The sequence below is a fragment of the Aedes aegypti genome, chromosome 2 (assembly GCF_002204515.2).
Source record: "Aedes aegypti strain LVP_AGWG chromosome 2, AaegL5.0 Primary Assembly, whole genome shotgun sequence".
In the NCBI taxonomy this organism is placed as follows: domain Eukaryota; kingdom Metazoa; phylum Arthropoda; class Insecta; order Diptera; family Culicidae; genus Aedes; species Aedes aegypti.
In genome coordinates, this window is record NC_035108.1 from 96,800,407 (window position 1) to 96,814,521 (window position 14,115).

Genomic DNA, 14,115 nt, shown 5'->3' on the forward strand with positions numbered 1-14,115 from the left:
CTTGAGAACGATGCAGCTGTTCCATTTCTTCACATTCCGCTTCTTCCAGGCGGCGCTTTTTGTCCTGGAATAGGCGGGTTTGCTGCTTCCGTTTTCTTTTATATCGCTCCACGTTTTGTCGCGTTCCTTGCTGCAGCATTGCAGCCCGCGCTGCATCCTTCTCCTCCAAAACCTGCCTGCATTCTTCGTCGAACCAATCGTTACATGTCCTCCTTTCCACGTACCCGACGATGCTCTCGGCTGCGTTGTTGATGGCTGCTTTTATGTTGCTCCAGCAGTCCTCAAGAGGGGCTTCGTCAAGCTCGCCCTCTTCCGGCAACGCTACCTCGAGATGCTGCGCGTATGCGGCAGCGACGTTCGGTTGGGCCAGTCGCGCTAGGTTATACCGAGGCGGGCGTCGATACCGTACATTGTTGATGACGGATAGTTTTTGGCGCAGTTTCACCATCACCAGGTAGTGGTCGGAGTCAATGTTAGCGCCACGATAGGTTCTGACGTCGGTAATATCGGAGAAGTGCCGTCCATCGATCAAAACGTGGTCGATTTGTGATTCCGTCTGCAGTGGTGATCTCCAGGTGTATCGATACGGGAGGCTGTGCTGGAAGTAGGTGCTGCGAATGGCCATGTTCTTGGAGGCGGCAAAATCTATCAGTCGTAGGCCGTTCTCGTTCGTCAGCCGGTGGGCGCTGAACTTTCCAATCGTCGGTCTGAACTCCTCCTCCTGGCCAACCTGAGCGTTTAAGTCTCCTATGATGATCTTGACGTCGTGGCTTGGGCAGCGGTCGTACTCGCGTTCGAGCTGCGCGTAAAATGCGTCCTTGTCATCATCAGTGCTTCCGGAGTGAGGGCTATGCACGTTTATGATGCTGAAGTTGAAGAACCGGCCTTTGAGCCTCAACTTGCACATTCTTTCGTTGATCGGCCACCACCCGATCACACGCCTTTGCATATCACCCATCACTATAAAAGCTGTTCCCAGCTCACGTGTGTTGCCGCAGCTCTGGTAGATGGTATGATTACCTCTAAACGTTCGCACCATCGAACCTGTCCAGCACACCTCCTGCAGCGCTACGATGTCGAAACCGCGGATCTTCAGTACATCGGAGAGTATGCGTGTGCTTCCGATGAAGTTGAGAGATTTGCAGTTCCACGTACCGAGTTTCCAATCGCTAGTCCATTTCCGTCGCTGTGGTCTTTGCCGATTGTTCCGGTCCGTATTCTCTCGTTGACGTTCCTGTGCTGATTTGTTTTTACGGCTGGCTTGCAGGGCCTGACACCAACCCCCTAGATTTCCGGAGGACCATTCCCCCTAAATGTTCGGAGGGCCATAGTGCGCAGTTTAGCTTAGAGTCCTTCTCTGGCACTCGGACGATGATCAGCCGCCCCTGACATGGGGAACAGACGCTGTTGTGAGCCGCTCCTAACATGGAGTACAGACGCTCAAGGTTTGCAGAAGCAAAAGCAAAAGCAAACCCCCCCTTCCCTGTCAGCATACGACCAAAGTTCCCACCGGGGGTTGGTTACCCGATCTTCCCTAAGGTTACTCGTACCCCGGCCAGTACCGCGAGGAGGTAGGGATAGGAGTTGCTGGGCAAGAGGCTAAGGACCGCACAGAGGGGTCTATTTTATTCCTTCAGGTACGCGAGGTACCAATGGTACGCCATGCCCAGCCATTTACCAACCTTTGCAGCTACAAATCTTAGCTGAATAAATTTCGTCAGTTATCGCTTTTGCTGCTTTCACTGTAACTCAACACCGTAAAAGATAGCAACCTAATGATGTGGAATAAAACTCGCCATCATCAATCCGGCTGCTTCTATACAATAGCTGTGATGTTAAAGTCACCAAAATAGCTTTGGTGAGCGAATTTGACGGATAGCGCCGACAATTTTTGTCGCATAGGATTCATCGAATGTAGCGTGGTTGTTGCACCATGGCAAGATTCATTTCCCGAGCGCGTGCACGGAAAGAAATAACAATTGTGATTAAAAAAAAAACAGTAGCGGAAAATCAACTGATGATCATTGTCGTTCTACTATTATCAAACATTTTAATAAAAATAAAATGCTTTTAGAAGTGCGCAGCAATGCTAAATCGGTCTGATGTATTCTGCGCAGTTCATATGTATTTTCCACACGTTCTCCTATAATTGTTTTTAATCCACTTCGATACCGTCAATCCGCCCCCAAACTGGATGGCGTACACTCAGCTTAAGGTGATTATAAAAACGAAGCCAAACAAGGCCACAAGACTGGAGAATCTGACAACAGTTTGCGTTGAAAACCAATCAATCTGCTTGCTTGCTGGTGGTGACTAATGGGATAAATTTTCAACGGTGAGAGCTGTTTGGTTCTCAAGTCTTGTGCTTTTGAAAATTTGAGGTGTGGCTTTGTTCTATAATCACCGTAACGCAATTTATAATTAAGTATTGAGTTGTAAATATTAGTATATATTACTTGTGTTGCTAGAGGACATCTTGAAAATTCACTGAGATTCTTTCAGAAACCCTTCTGAAATTATTATATGTAGTTATTTCTTTGATCGCTCTGATTTTTCCAATAACCTCCTTGGGACTTCCTATTGGACTATCCCAGAAACCCATCTTGGGTTATTATGGAAATCCTTTCAGGATTCTGCTGTAAAATTCTGGAATTCTGCCGTAAAAAATTCTGGAATTCTGCCGAAAATGATTTAATGATTGCTTTCCAGTGTAATGGAATCTATTTTAATAAAATCTGGGTTCGGGGATTCTCACAAAATTTCTCGGGATTTCTTGTGGAAATCCAATCGAAATTATTATTTAAATTCTGATATTTTCCTCGCAATTCTTCAGTATTTCTTCCGTGAAACTCTTTGAAAGTTCTTCAAAATCCCTTTGAGATTCTTTCCGAAAAATGTCTTAGATTATACCTATTATTCTAGAATACTCTCGGAAAGACGCCTGAGACTATAATCAAAAAAATCTATTATTTCACTTCACTTTCTTCCGTGCAAATTCATGGGATTCTTTCGGAAATTCCTCTGGAATTCTTTTGTAAATCCCAATGGAATTCTCCCAGAAATCCCTGTGGAATACTTCCGAAAATCCTGCTAAGAATCTTCCAGATGACGGGGATTTTTTTAAATCTTTATTTATGGAAATCATCCGAAAATTCCTCTGTAATTGTTTGTAAATCCTCCTTATATTCTTACAGAAATCCTTCTTATATTCTTACAGATTTATTGCTATTGATTTTATTGTTTCTGCCTGAGATAATTGTGTATATCCACAATTATTCCGAAAATTCCTTCGTGGTTCTTTAGAATTTTTTTCTAAGATTTTTTGAGAAAAAAAAACTCTGTGATTCTTCTGGAAATTCATAAGGAAGTGTTTTTGATTTTTTTCGTGATTTATCATTGATTTTCCTTGAAAATTTTCTTAAATCCTTGGCAGAATTTTCTGAAAATCCCTCTTGACTTCAAATGGAAATCCTCCAAGAAAACTACCGGACAGTCACTGGGACTTTAAAAAAAATACCTATGAGATTCTTTGATTACTGATTTCTTTTTCTGAGCATCTTTTGAAAGTGACTTTTAAATGGTTCCGGAAATTCCATTTGAAATTATTCCGTAAATCTTTCTGGAGCTCTTCTGGACATCGTAATTATTCTGGAAAATATTCATGAAATCGTCTGGATGTCTGTGACTTTTCATTTAATCTTCAGGGGTTCTTGCGAAATAACTTCTGAGATTCTTTTGGATATCACTGTAAAAAAACATTCAAAATCCATTCGAAATTCTCCTGAGATTGTTTCAGGAATTTACGAGAATCCTTAAAATAATTCCTTTAGAAATCTCCCTGATAATATTTTAGTGATTTCTCTGTGGTTCTTCTGTAAATCGACCTGGGATTCTTCCGGAAATCCTCCTTTAATTTCAAAGCAATTTCCAGAAGAATTTTCAGAAGGATATGTTTAAGAATCCTGTATATTTTTCCCTAAGAATCTCAATGTATTTAAACAAAATACCAGGACAATTTACGGTTCAATCCCACAAAAACTTCCGGTGGAATTCTTGAATGCTTATCATTCAAGCAGAATTCCAGTCGTATTTCCGGATGAATTTCGGCAGGTTTTACGGAAGAATCCCAGCAGAATTTCTTGAATAATTCCAGTGAAATTTCTGGAAGAATCTTTGAAAGATGTTTTGAAGTCCTTCAGCAGGATAACAGAAAGAAATCTGGGGGTATTGTAGAAGAATTTCCGAAAGAATCCTAGAGAGATAGTCGAAATAATAACAGTTTTCTTGAAAAATTCAGGAAACTCCCAGAGTCTAGAGGTAATTCGGGAAGAATTTCTGCAAGAATCCTTAACAGAAGGATTTGAAGGATCCTCAGAAAGATTTTCGAAAGTATCCCAGAAGGCTTCCCGAAAGAATGCTAGAAAGATATCTGGAAGATTTCCTACAGGATTTTTGGAAGAGTCCCAGACAAATTTCAAGAATATGGACGTAAAAATCTCAGTGGCATTTCTACAATAATTTCAGAAAGATTTTCGGAAGCATCCTCAAAAGTATTCTAAAAGGAATCCGAAAGCATCTCAGGTGATTTCCGGAAGAATACCAGAGGTATTCTCATAATAATCCCAGAAGTATTTCCGGAAAAAGGCCAGAGTTATTTTCGGAGGAATTCTCGACGAATTTGTAGTAGAGTCGTAGTACATTTTTTGGCAAAATCCTCTAACAATATCCAGAAGAATTGCATCAGGATTTTTGTTAGAATCTTCCATTGAATTTCCGAAAGAATCTTCGAGAATTTCGATTAGAATTTGATTTCCAGGATTTCAAAAGTAATCCTTAAGGAGATAAACGCAAACTCACATACAGATTTATGCAAATATTCCAATAAGATGTCCAGAAGAATCACAAAGGATATCCGAAAGAATCTCAGATATAGTACCGGAATGCTAACGATGTTTTTTAGATGAGTTCAAAAGCGATATCTGTAAGTATTCTGAAGAACTGAGTATTCTGAAAGAACTTAGAGAAAAATCAGAAATAATCTTTAGATTTCCAGAACAATCCCAGAGAGGTTTTGAAGGATTCATAAGTGATTTAAGGAAGAATCCCAGGAGGGAAATTCCATAGAATTCTGGAGTAATTTCTGGACCAATGTCTTTTTATATACTGTATCAATATTTACAAGTAATTATAATAAACAAGTATTTATGGAACAATAACAATTTTAATTTATCGCCATAATTGAACGACAATTTTAATTGGGTCCTAAAATTTTTAATGAAATCTTGTTTTTATTTAATAACACGAAAAAGCATGTTACTGTAACTACTTTAGCATTTTTTCCCGCTCAAATAATGGCTATAACATGTTTAAACTTTGATTTAAAAATTTGGTCCATAAATGAACCTTGACACTTTTAATCATGTTTGACGTTCGCTTAGTCGACAAAAACACCACAGGGGTTTTAGTTCTACCACTGGGGTTGTTCCTACCTGACATTTCGTAAGGGACACGGAAAACAAAATACACCCAAAATTTGAGTTTAAGCCAAAGGATGTGACAAAATCTAAAAAAATGTTTTTTGGGCTTAAACCAACGGAAAACATTAGAAAATTGAGTAAACATGTGTTTTTGGCCTAAACTTAAGCGTTTGGTACTAAAATTGGGACATGGCTTTAGGACCCTATTAGAATGTGCATCCACCACATCATCCCTCTCAGAAGGATTATGATTCTAAATATTTTTTTTGCGGTGATTCAGAATTGTAATCACATACTAGTTTGATTGTATGTGGTGTCATTCAATATTTACAATAAGATTCGTTAAGCCGAACATGTTGATCCTTCGACATGAACCAACGAGCATTGCTTGAAATAATGAGATTTTTTCGATTACTTTGATTACTGATTTCTTTTTCTGAGGATCTTCTAAAAGTTACTTTCAAATGATTCCGAAAATCCCGTTTGAAATTATTCCATGAATCTTTCTGCAGTTCATCTGGACATCGGAATTATTCTGGAAAATATTCATGAAATCTTCTGGATGTCTGTGAATATCCTTTAAATCTTTCAGGGATTTTTGCGAAATAACTTCTGGGATTCTTTTGAATATCACTGTAATTTGGATTTAGAATTCTCATGGGATTATTTCAGATATTAACGATAATCCTTCATACAGAAGTGATGTTTCTGTGAATCGCCTTGGAATTCTTCTGGAAATGGCGTAAAAATCTCAGTGGAATTTCTTGAAGAATTTCAGAAAGATTTCCGAAAGCATCTCAAGTCATTTTTGGAAGAATACCAGAGGCATTCTCATAAGAATACCAGGAGTATTTCCGGATAAAAATCTAGAGTTATTTTCGGAGGAATTCTCGAAGAATTTCTAGTAGAGTCGTACATTTTTTGATAAAATCCTCTTTAAATATCCAAATGGATTGCATCAGGATTTATGGTAAAATCTTCCATAGTATTTCGAAAACAATTTTCAAGAATTTCAAAGAATTTAATTTCCTGGATTTCAAAAGTAATCCTTAAGGAGATACACGCAAAATCACATACATAGTTCTGCAAAAAAATCCAAAAAGATGTCCAGAATAATCGCAATGGGATATCCGAAAGAATCTCAGAAGTAATACCGGAATGGTAACGTTTTTTTTTATGAATCCCAAAGCGATATCTGGAAGAAAATTCAGAAATAATCTTAAGATTTTCAGCAGAACAATCCCAGAGAGGATTTGAAGGATTCATGAATGATCTAAGGAAGAATCCCGGGAGACGCTCCCAAAGAATTCTAGAGTACTTTCTGGAACATTTTTTTTTTCATATGATTTATATATAAAAATACTTTGATTCAAATATATTTCTTGTGTAGCATTAAGTTTAACTACAGACATAGCTCGTAACATCAATAATAAATTAAATTTATAAATCTTTTAAACACATCCAAATTAAATAACAGTTCAAAGAGTAAAATACCATTCTCATGAGTTTTTGAGAATCATATGGTCGGTGTTTAGACAGACCAGACTAGATGAATTTTGGAGCTCTAAGGATACGTAAAGAACTCCATCAATTTTAAATCTTCCATGTTATTTTGATACAAATGTATCATCAAATAGATAAGTTCCATTATTACAGTAAATATCTATAATATTTTGATGTTTCACATGTTTGGGGTACATTTTTCTTACTCGATTGAAAAAAACACTTGGATCAGTCTGTCTGAACACCGACCATATCTATGTTTGCTATTTGATATTTAAGTACTTGAATTGTGCTGTATCAATATTTACAGGTAATTATAATAAATAAGTATGTATAGAACAATAACAATTTTAATTTATCCCCATAATTGAACGATAATATTAATTAGAATGAGCCTCCCCCACATCATCCCTCTCAGGAGAATTTTGATTCCCAATATTTTTTTTTGCGGTGGTTCAGAATTGAAAATATCAAAAGTCTATTGTAATCACATCCTTTTTGTTCAATTGCATGTGGTGTTATTCGATATTTAAAATAAGATTCGTTAAGCCGAACATGTTGATCCTTCCACAAGAACCAACAACAAGCATTGCTTATGTTAAGAGATTTTATCGTAATGCACAACCAGCCTAAACGTTCTTCCCCTTTTGTATATGTACTAATTATAATTTCAAATTATTTTAATTAAATTAGTTGTGTTGTCTACTATTGTACACATCAATATGTTTCAAAATAAGTGGAGCTGCTTTTAAAACAAACTTTAACATCGATCAACCAAACCATAGAATATCCAATAGCGAAAAAATAATAATAATAATCGATCATTGCAAATCGAGCCGAACTGGCGCTCTTTCCGTGCGCACGCGCTCTGTCCGTGCGCACGCGCTTTCTGCAGAGCTGTCAAACAGACTTTTGTGCCTTCCTTCTTTCGCTCTCCTTCAACTCAACAACTCAGCACGATCCACCTCGCGGTGGATTGGTGAGCTGTCTGGTTGTTGCAGATGAACACTTATCGTGTAGCGTGACATCATCATTGACAGTAAGCGTGCAACTCACCAGACAAACGATAGGTGTAATTAACAACTGGACTAATATGATTTGTTATGCTGCTCAATACATATTTAAGAAGCGCTTCGTTATAGTTATAGTTATACAGCGAGCATACAGCAGTATGCTGTAAAACAACAACTTGTGGCGCATCTACTCAGCTTGTTGGATGTAAACATTGCGTTTGACGTTTCGCACCCTTTTACAGCCTGATGAAGTGGTGTAAGCGCGGCTATGGCATATTTTACGATCATTATAAAATATTGTGTGAACCGTTTTCGATGTAGAACAAAACGGTGTGTTTTTTTTTGCCTGTCGATATAGACTGTGGTGGCAACAAGGACAGCGTCGAGACTTGTAGATGCAGAGGTCGTGAGTTCGATTCCAAGTGGTGACAGGTAACGTTGGGAACATATTAAATTCAGATATTTATGATATGAATTCCGGAAGCTGTAAAACAGCTTGAATATAATATTTAATTGGTAATACAGCGAAGCTGTATAATAATTATTCAACAGTTGCGAAATGGTTTAGAAAGCGCCTTCCGAAGATGTTACACAGCTACTTGTCGTATATCTGTCGAGATAGAGCAATGATCGGTATGAATAAGAGCTGCCAACACAGCTTAAAAGTAGCTGAGTAGATTCGCCAGATTTGTTGGTAAAAGGATCGCATAGAAGCTTTCTTTCGTATGTACAGCGCCTTTACTCAGCATAAAGCCGTATAAAGAGGGCCTAGAGAATGTTTACATTTGCACCAAATGTTAGTTGGGATCTTCTTTCATACCACAGTTGTATTTTAGTAAAAAGATTACTTAGAATTTTGTTGGGAACATGACATGCTATTTTTGATTATCTATTTTTGTGATAAGATAGCTTTGATCGGCTATGACCATATTGCCCCGTTCCTAGATGTTTCATATAATTTATGTTTTATCGGAAATTTATTTTAAAATCTATACAATTTCGTGCACATAATGCCTATAAATAATGGATGAACGAACTGCTGTGAAAAAAATGAAAACAATAAACAAAACTTTATGCAGAGCTTATTTTTACATCCAAAATTTTAAAAGATTTGCGTAGTAGCATCAACGTTTCAGATTTTTATCGATATATGAAGTACAAAATCAGATTTTCGCGTGGTTTTCACGGTGGTGTCTAATAGGGTATCGACTGTTTATTTCGTTCATAACCACTAAAGGCCGGAGCACAATGGATCCGGTTGACAATCCGTTTTTTTGACAGCTATTTTAAATGAACGGGATCATATGCGCCAACGCACAATGCATCCGGATTGACTTTGCGGTTTGGTACTAAACTGTACTAAACGCAAACTCAACCGCATAGTCATACGGAAGATTAGAAAATTTCCAAATCTTGCGCTTGAGTTTACGGAAAGCTTGTTTGTTTTGACCGGTTTCTACAGTGTACGGTTGTTAAGTTTAGTGATTTTTGAGCATAATTAGTTCAATTTTCACTATATAATATACAACCGGATCTGTGGTGAGCTGGTGAGATAAGCATTTTCGTTGGTGGGCAATGCATAATCTCGGCTGCAACAGAAGCGGTGATTAACATCACAGTGAAGTTTGAATAACATTTCCTGCATCACGGAGAAAAATCACCCTAGTTTGAAACAACCAAAATGTTTGTTGAATTTCAAACTATCAGTTTTGTTATTTTTAAACCAAAATTTGTTGTTGTAAGCTTAAGAGTTTGTTTAAAACAAGCTTGCTTTATAGGTTGTTTCAATGTAGTACCTGTATGTGCTTTTAAGGTGTATTATGGTTACTCCAAACTAAATTTGTAGTTAATTTTTACAAACAGCTGGTTTGATTCTACCAACAATTAGATTGTTTGTGTTTGTAATTTGTTTTTAGTTTCAAAATAAAATAATAGGTTGTTTCGACAATGATAATATGTTGAAACAAACTAAGAGTTTGTTTCAATCAAAATCAACCAAAAATTTAGTTTGAAATAAATCAACTTCATGAGTTATTTCTGTGCTTGCTCTTGGATAAACACGCAGTTATCCATCTTTGTACAAATTTTTAATTGGAATTTGGAGATCATTGAAGGATCCCGTTTTTCACCAGGGAATAGTATTTCAAATGTTTGCACATTTGTCTCTGAGGTAATTTGATTAATTTTATATTCTATTTTTAACTTATTCATGCTACCGTGCTCTTATTGTTCAGGTTCGCATCAAAAACCAGCCATCTAAAAGCATTGAAAAATGATCGAGCTGTTTCTCGATTCAGCTTCGGATTGCTCAGAAACGGTAGAATAGCTTTTCGCAAACTTTTTTGGATGTGCTGATCCTGGATCCAAAAATATTTCATTTTTTTTTTCTAGAATGAACTCTGCATGGAGAATGTGCGCATTATGGTCCGAAGTTCCCATTCCAAAGGAAGCATTATCGACAGCATACAACTTTTGTTTGATCGTAGAAGTTTGGGGAATTAATTTCTATAATTGTCATGGATACAATATTTTCAATCATAATTTATAAAAATACAAATAAACAAGAAAGCATAAAAGACTTTTTATCAATAATAATAAAGAAAATTAAATAAGTATAAGGCTATAACCACCCCAAAAACCTGGTTGAATCAACTAGTAAATTTGTTTTTTTTTTTCATGTGATTCTTGGTTCCTTCCTTCTGGCATTACGTCCCCAATGGGACAGAGCCTGCTTCTCAGCTTAGTGTTCTTATGAGCACTTCCACAGTTATTAACTGAGAGCTTTCTATGCCAATGACCATTTTTGCATGTGTATATCGTGCCCTGGGAAGTCGAGAAAATTTCCAACCCGAAAAGATCCTCGACCGGTGGGATTCGAACCCACGACCCTCAGCTTGGTCTTGCTGAATAGCTGCGCGTTTACCGCTACGGCTATCAGGGCTGATTCTTGATTATTTCAAACCATATTTTTAGTTTGAATCAACCTACCTTTTGGTTGTTTCAAGATCTGTCAAATCCGGCAACAAATTTCATGGTAGTTTCAAACTAAGATTTGTTGAATTTATCTAGAAAATCGTGATAAAAACAATATAGAATTTTAGTTTGTTTTATTGATTTAAACCATAATTTTGTTTGTGCAAATTTAAACCCAAAAAACTGTTTGAAATTACTAAGAAATGGTTGAATTTAACAAATATTTTTCTCCGTTATGGGGTCGATGCTGCTGTTGGTGATGTTGCGGATAGCTATGGTCTTCTAATCTATTTCTGTTCTATTCATCGTTGGTCGATGAAGGAAACGACCATGTAGCGAAATGCAACGAGGGTCATATTTTGTAATTAACGATAAAATTGGTTCCGTAAATCTTCCAGGAGATACTTCAGAAATTTTCCTATGATTTCCTCCTAAAATTATTTTAGGAGGGAGTGGGATGTTAGTGTAACTACCGTTGTTACTAGAGACCGAGATCACCTCTGCATCTCCACGATTGTCGCACGAAGGATTTTTGTTAGTGGGAAGGGTTAAAAAGTTACATGATCAGGATTCACCTTGGTAAGTGATGCGATTCATGACACTTTGATTTTAAATATAACTATTTTCATGGCTTCATTATAAACGTTGACAAACGTATGTCGACACCTGTGGTGACAAACTATTCAAAAATTATTGTTAATTCCAAAACAATAAGGAAATTTTTATTTTCATTTGATGAGTGTTCTTGATGAAAATTTTGCCGACAGACTGGATGACGAACCATTCATCATTTATTTATTTAATTCACAAATATTGCATAAAGTTAATGGAACTTTAACTTTCACCAAGTGTCTTTGCAGTTGCAGCTGCTAAAGGAAGCGTCGTTCAACTCAGCCGTAGGCGATTCAAATCTTGCTTTTCTTGATTTCACGAAGGTTTTCATTTATAAAATTCACTACACTTTTGAATAAAACACAGGTATAATCGTCAGTTAAATATTAGCCCAAAAGCAAAAACTTTAGAAAACCTTCAATCAAGAACACTCGTGACAGAAGCAAATTTGCGATCAGTCGCTAGTCAATTACCCATAGAAATTATATAGTAAAAAAGGAAATCTTTCACCGAATTTGGAATTCAACACTGGTTTTTTCTTTAAATTTACGCCAGAATTTTCTTCTGTAATTCCTAGAATTTCTCTGGCAGTTCAAATTTCGGAGGCAATTTCTTGGATTGATGCTTCTTGAATTCCTCAAAGAATTAAATCAAAAAATTTCATCAAGAAATGCTTTGAAATTCTTACAAGAGTTGCTACAGAAATTCTCCAAAGAGGTAATCCTGGGTGTCCTTCATGAGAACCTCTGGAATTCTTCCACGAGTCGCTTTTAGATTATTTCAAAAATCTGCTACTGGAATTCTTGCTTCTAGAATCCCTCCTAGTATTTTCCGGAAATTGCTTGCTGAAAGAGTTGCTTCTGAAATTCCTTCATTAATTCCTTCAGAAATAAATTCTAGGGTTGCTTCTGAAATCCTTCAGAAGTTCCTAGTGGAGTTTCTCCAAGATTTATTTCTGGACTTCATCATAGAATTGTTTTTGAGATTTTTAAAGGAGTTGCGTCTGGGAATTCTCACATAAACGCTATCGAAATTACTTCAAAAGTTGCTTCGGGAGATAATTTTGAAATTCCTTCCAGGGTTCAACCTGGACTCCCCCGAAAGTTGCGTCGAAACTCCTCAAGGAATTACTTCTAGAATCACTTTAAGAAACCATCCTGGAATTTATCCGAGAGTTGCTTCTGTAATTTACCATAGAGTTGAATCCTATTTGATTTCTGCCGAAAGTTACTCTAAAAATTTCTTTGATTATGGATTTCCTCCGATAGTAGCTTTTGGGTATCGTTCAAGACAGTCACTTCCTTCAAGAATTTATATTGAATTCCCCAGAAGGTATTGTCTATAATTGCTCAAAGTGTTGCTTCTGGGATTCCTCCCAAATTTTCCCCTGGAATTCCGCCAAGGATTGTTTCTATGAATTCACATGGAGATGTTTATCTCATGGAATTTTATCAATAGGTGGTAATGGATTTCCTTAAGGAAATGTTTCTGGAACTCTTTTAAGAGTTCCCATTGGAAATCCTCCAGGAGTTGCTTCTAGGATTTCACAAGAAGTTGCTCCTCAATTCCTGAAAATTTGTAAAGAGTTGCTTGTAAAAAGATTTCAAGAGTTCCTACTGGAGTTATTCCGAGATTTGTTATAGAATTCCTACACGAATTCCAACTGGAATTTATCTGGGAGTTACATCTAGAATTACTGAAGAAAAGGCAAAGATTTTGAAAAATCGCAACAAGTTGCTTTTGGAGTTTTTTCAAGTGTTGCTTCTGAAATTTTTACCGGTAGTGCTCTTGCATTTCCTTCAAAAATTACTCCTTCAATTTCTCCAGAAATTTCTTCTGAAGTATATGTTTTGCGAATTTGATCCAGAAAATCCTTCAAGTGCTGCCTCTTTGATTCCTGAAATAGTTTCTCCTAGAGTTCCTTTGATAATTGATCCCGGATGTCCTTCAGAAGGTCTTTCCACGAAGTTGCATCGAGTATATTTTACAAAGTTGTTCTTGGAGTCCCTTTAATAGTGTCTCCTGGAATTCCTTTCAGGCGTCCTTGGGTATTTCTCGAGAAATTTCTTCAAGAGTTTTTCTGGAATTGTTCTAGAAATTCGTCCTCTAATTACTCCAAGAGCTGCTTCTAAAATTCTGTAAAAATTGCCTCTTGGATTTTTTTTAACTCTTTTGTAATTGTTTCAGAAGTTGCTTCTGAAATTCTTTCTGGAGGTCTATCTAAAACCCTTGAAGAGTTGTTTTGAAAATTGAAATTTCTCTATTTGAGTTTTATCTGGAATTTTCCCGAAAGTTCCTTCTACACTTACTCTACAAACCGCTTCTGAATTCTTAAAGTTGTAGATTTTGGAATTGATTTAGTGGATATTCCTGAAATTTCACACGAAGTTGCATTTGGCCGTCCTTCTTGAATAAAACCGTTCTTAAATTTCCTTCGAAAATTGCTTCTGAAACTCTGTCTGGAGTTCCTCTTGGAATACCTGTGGGAGTTGCTTCAGGGATTTCTCGAGGAGTCGTTTCGGGAATTTCTTCAAAAG